The sequence below is a fragment of the Rhinolophus ferrumequinum genome, chromosome 10 (assembly GCF_004115265.2).
Source record: "Rhinolophus ferrumequinum isolate MPI-CBG mRhiFer1 chromosome 10, mRhiFer1_v1.p, whole genome shotgun sequence".
Classification (NCBI taxonomy): domain Eukaryota; kingdom Metazoa; phylum Chordata; class Mammalia; order Chiroptera; family Rhinolophidae; genus Rhinolophus; species Rhinolophus ferrumequinum.
This window is the reverse complement of record NC_046293.1, coordinates 67779387-67785386: the sequence shown is the minus strand read 5'-3', so window position 1 is coordinate 67785386 and position 6000 is coordinate 67779387. Positions and strand designations below refer to the sequence as shown.

General features: G+C 35.7%; 1 protein-coding gene across 1 annotated transcript in view; it reads right to left on the bottom strand.

The window, feature by feature from the left end:
- TRHDE (thyrotropin releasing hormone degrading enzyme) overlaps window positions 1-6000 on the bottom strand; it is a 358378-nt gene that overhangs the window by 260526 nt on the left and 91852 nt on the right.

Below are 6000 nucleotides of genomic sequence, written 5' to 3'. Positions count from 1 at the left end.
CCTAAATGTAATCATAAATGTGCTTATAAGAGGGAAGCAGAGGAAGTTTTGACTACAGAAAAGGAGAATTTGATAGCATGGCAGAAGCAAAGAGAAATTTGAAGATGCAAAGGTGAAAGAGGCCCTGAGCCCCAGAATCCAAGGAATACAGTTTTCGAAGCTGGAAAGACAAGGACCAGATCGCCCTTTAGAGCCTCCAGAAGAAACCAGCCCTGCCAACACCTTGATTTTAGTCCTGTAAAACTCATTTTGGATATATAGTCTCTGGAACAGTAAGAAAATAAGTGTGTGTTGCATTAAGTCACTAAGTTGGCAGTAATTTATTACAGCAGCAATAGGGAACAAATACATTATAACTTTTTTATCTTCACACCAGTTAATACACTCTTTGTTTTGTGTTAGATTTTTCACCTTCATGTAGGAGCACATTTCATATTTCTTTATGAGCCTCTCTTTCTCTTTAGATATAATTATTTACAGCTTTCGAACTGCTAATGTTGGCACACCTGTTTTACTCGCATATGTTATTATGAAGCACACAACATCATTACTGCACATAATTGGTACAGACACAAAAAAATGAAATAACTGAGTAAAAGAATCATCTACAGCAATTTTTCTCCTCGTGTTGTCCAACTATGCTTTGCACCAGAATCCCCTGGGATAATTGTATAAGATTCAGATTCCTGGGCTTATACACTCCAGAAATTCTGAATCACTTCTCTCCGGTGGGGACCTCAAATCTTCATTTTAACAAACTTACCAATTGAATCATCTATACAGTAAAGTTGAAAAATTACTGGCCTAACGTCACCTGAAGAAACTTTTGTTCATTCGGTCCCACAGCAAGCAAACCTCAAGTCTAAAAAGAAGTATTCAGCAAAAGCTTAACACGTAGGAAAACATATATCCTTATTCCTTAAATCTCTTTCAATAGCAGAGTGTTCAATGAAGATACATTCAATATAGCCATTACTGTTTTTAACTCTAATCTTTCTTTCCCCGGCACAATAAACAATAAACAACAGATGAGTCGGATCCAATGTTTGGAAACCAGTAAAAGTTGTTTAATACTGTCACAGCCCATAGATAAAACAGTAGCACTTAATCGCTCTCTGAGATAGAGTAAGTACCTCTTTCGTAGCAAACTGAATTGCAGTTATTTTTTTTAAGCAAGATACAATAAATTTAGAGTATTTCCTTATTAAGCTATCTGTTTTATGCCTCCTCAAATTCCTTCAGCAAGACTGACAGCCAAGTCCATCTATTTGTAAATACAGGAGCTCAGTGCTCAGTCGGATTCAGTTTCAGTTTGGTTTGGGCCATCTGTCCTTTTATTCCCTGATCCCCAACTACCTGCTGACCTCACTTTTACACATGCTGTCTTCCCCTCCAGATCAACACCCCCAGTTCAAACATATCATCCTGCCTGCATCACTCCTCTCTCCTGTATCTTTCAATGAGGCAGGCAGCTTTCCGCCACCTATGGTCAGAATCAGAGTTAATTTGTTCATTCACTCACTGAACAAATATTTATTGAATATCTACTCTGTGCCAGGCCCTCTTCTAGGTGCTGGGGATAGAGAAGTGAGCTAAACAGACAGAAATCCCTACCATGAACTTATATTCTGGTAGGAAAGACAGATAAATACAAGCAATACAAATAAATAATACAAATAATACAACACAAACATAAACACCACAAATAAATAAATATAAACAATGCATAATATGATAAATTCGAATAAGATTTCAACTTAAAAAAATATACCAAAGGGAGTTAGAAAATGTCACAGGTCAGGGAGAGCCTCACTGAGAAAGAAGATGATACTTGAGTAAAAGCGTAAAATAAGTAAGGATGTGAGCAATGTGGATACAGATTTCTGAGGTGAAAGCATTCCAGGAAGAGCTACCTATCAATGTCCTGAAAACTGTCATTTCAGTCCTCAAGCCTCTCCATTCAACTCTTTCTGTAAGGAAATTACCAAATATTCCAATTATGTAGAAAAGTCCAGTACGAGTGAATATTATCCCTATACTCCCAAGAGATTTAAATGATGATGATATCTTTTCCACATTTGCTTCAGATATTTTCTAATTATGTGAAACATTACAATTCCCTGGAGGCGATACACCCCCTTCTTCCCATTCCCCTCCCTCTCTAGAATTAACCACAGCCATGAAATTCTGGCTTCAGCATATTTCCAACTCATGTTATCTTTGTCCTTCGGTGTTACTCAGTATTATCAGTTTCTCTTCAAAGGAGTTGTACCAATTTACACCCCCTAGCAATGCACGACCCTTCCTGTTTCCCCACATCCTCGCAAATTTTGTATTTTGAAATGTTTGTTAGTCAATGGGTATGAAATGTTGCCTCACTGTGCCTGTCATTTGCATCTGCCTGATGACGGTGATGTCCTATATCATGTCCTATGCTTACGAGCTTTTATGTTCCTCTTCTGCAAACTGCCCTGTTCCTTTGACTATTCTTCCACTGAGTCGTTCATCTTTTTTTTCCTCATGATTTATAGTAGTCCTTTGTATATTCTAAACAGTACTCACTTGCCAGTATATGATTTACCAAAATCTTCTCCCAGTCTGTGCCAGCCTTGAACATTACGTCCCTGATCAAATAGAATTTTTTAACTTTGAATGCAGTCCAATATCAAAATGCTCCCTTTAGGAGTTGTGCGTTCTGGGTGTCTTTAAAGAAATCTGTCACTGCCCTCAAGGTCAAAACATATTTTTCCTATATTTTCTTCTAAATGTTTTTAACTTTTGCTGTTCAAAGAGAGAGTTTTAACCCCCATGGAATGTGTTTGTGTGAATGATGTGAAATAGTGATCTCATTTTATTTTTTTCTATGTGGATAATCAATTGTTTCAGCACTAGTTGTTGAAAAGTCTCGCCTTTCCTATTGATGTATAATGCCCCTCTTCATATACAGCACTAAGTTCTCGTATATACTTGGATCTCCGTTGTTTTCTGTCGGTCAGTATGTCATCATGACAACAGAATATTTTGTAATCATTAAGTAAAAAATGTGAGGTCTAATAATAGCAGTACTTTTTTTTTTAACTGTCTTACTATTATATGAATTTTAGGATCATTTCCACATTTACATACAAAATTCTGCTGAGGGTTTTACTAAAACTGCCCTGGATTTGCATGTTAATTTGACAGCCTCAAACATTAGATCTTAACATCTATGGCCATGCAGTATCTTTTGATTATTTCAGTCTTTATCCCACTTTTAAGTTTTACTATTTCTTTCATATAAGGCCTGCACATATTCTATTAGATTTACTTCTAGATACTTTATGGATTGTTGTTACTGTGAATGGGATTTGAAAAATCATATTTCTAATCTATTATTTCTCATATTAATCACATTAATTTTTGCAAAGTGACTTTGAAACAGCCAACTTTCTGAATTAATTCTAATTGGTGTTTCTGTGGATTTGTGTGTGTGTGTGTGTGTGTGTGTGTGTGTGAGTGTGTGTGTGTGTTGGCTTGTCTCAGTCAGGATTTCTAGAACAATGCCAAATAGAAATGAAAGAAGGAATCCTTATCTTATTTTTTCTTTTTTTACTTTATTTGGAATGCTTTTACTGTTTCACTACCAACTATAATTCTTGCTTCAAGATAAGAAAGTTCCCTTCTATTCATTGTTTGCCAAGTATTGTATCATGAATAGCGTTGGGTTTTTCTAATGCTTTCATCACATCTATTCAGATGATATGTTTCTTCTTTTGTCCTGTATTCTGTTAAGGAAGTGAATTATAGTAATAAATTTTCCAGTGTTAAATTGTTTGCTTTACAGTGGGGTAGAGGAAGACAACCTACTTAGACATGTTGAGAAGATTTTTTCTTTTATTTAAGATAAGATTTAACTACAAAATGTCTAGTAAACATCTGTCACCATACAAAGATATTATAATATTGACTATTTTCTCTATGCTGTACATTACATCCCCATGACTTATTTTTTTATATATATAATGAAGGTTTGTATCTCTTATTCCTCTTCACCCTTTCATCCATCTCTCCACCCCATTCCCTGGAACTCATTCGCCCCCATCAGTGTGTTCTCTGATTCTATGGGTATGTTTCTGTTTTATTTGTCCTAGGTTAAATTTTCTTCTTCCTGGGGTATATCCTGTAGTGACTGGTTTCACAATGGTCTATAAACACAAAACTCTCCCAGTTCTTCTTTGTCTGAAAATGTTGATATTGTGCCTTCCCTCATAATTAATAATGTATGAGAATATGGAAGCTTAGGTAAGCCAATCACTGAAATTTTCTCTCAACATTTTGGAAGTATGTATTACACGATCCAGGAGACTGTGTTGTCACTGATAAGAAGTCTACTTTCTATTCCTTTCTCTTTTTTCCCCATATTTTTTTTCTTTTTTATTAGTTTCAGGTGCACAAAATATTGAATAGTTAGACGTTTATACGCCTCACAAAATGATAACCCCACTCCCCCAATCTACTACCCATCTAACATCGTATATAGCTGTTACAATTCCATTGACTCTATGCCCTACACTGTACTCCACATCCTGTGACTATATGTATATCTATATTTATACACACATACACACACACACACACACACACACACATATATAAAATTATAGTTAACATTCTATATTATTCAGCTCCATCTTCAGGTATAAGGCACAGTAGTCAGGCATCTATACCATTCATGAAGTGGTCTCCCTAATAAGACAAGTGCCCATCTGACACCCTAAAAAATCTTTACAGCATTATTGATTATATTCCCCACACATTCCTTTCTTAATAGGTAATCTTTCTTTTCTTTCTGGTTGCTCTTTTAAAACATAATTTAAAATTTTCAGCAAGAAGCAAAGATAACGAACCCTTGTCTAACCATCCCCTAGATTTGACAATGATCAAGCATTTGTTTTATCTATATCTTTTTCTTTGCTAAAATATTTAAAAGGAAATCACAGACATTATGTCATTTCACCTATACCATATACATCTCCAAAGCTATGGATTTTTTTTTTTTTTATGTAACCACAGTGTTATTATACATCTTACAAAATGACGTCCACCGGCTCTTAAGGTTTTTTCTTTGAATTTGGTGTTTCAGTTTTACCACGATGTTTCCTATGTGGCTTCGTTTTTACTTATCCTGCTCAGGTCATTTTTTATCGCCCCTCTACCTTACCACACCATTCCAAATCCAATCCATCACAAAGCCCTTTTTAATTTTACCTCTTTAATTGATTTTTAATCCATCACTTCTCTCCATTATCACTGCCAGCCAAGTTAAGTGATCCCATCTTTGTCACCTGAACTACTGTGATAACTCTATAACTTATTTCCATTCCTTCGTCCTCTACATTAAATCTTCACAATGTAGCCAGAGGTTTCTAGAATGAATATTTGATGATATAACCTCCATCTTAAACCTTTATTTTCTCTGAAGAAAAAGGTCTAAGAGGTCTGTGTGGTCAGTCTCTAACCAGCTATGCATAAACTGTTCACTTAATCTTTACACCTTCCCCAACCTCTACCCTCTCCCACACCCCTGACCACTTCCTAATCAACTTTTACTAATCCTTCAAATTTCCCATCCCTTCTTCAGGGAACCCATCCTTACAATACAAATATAGATCAATGTTTTATTTCTTTCTTTTTAAATAAGTTCTCGGGAGGACACTTGGCACAATAGCAACTTTGTACCTCCTATTTTTTTGGTGTGATCATTTGATTCATGTCAGTCTCCCTGGGAGACTAAAAGTTCCATGAAAGTTCCTCATTGTATCCTCCAGACCTAAAAGAGAAATGAGCACAAAGCATGAACTCAAATTAGTATTCGTCAAATGAATAAATGAATGAACGAATGAATGTCCATGCATTCATCTTCTGCGCTTCCACTTCAATCTGCAAATCCCTACCTCATAGTACTTATCACACTTGACATTATCAATGGTTTTCCACTCAATCTCCCCAAATAGATTATAA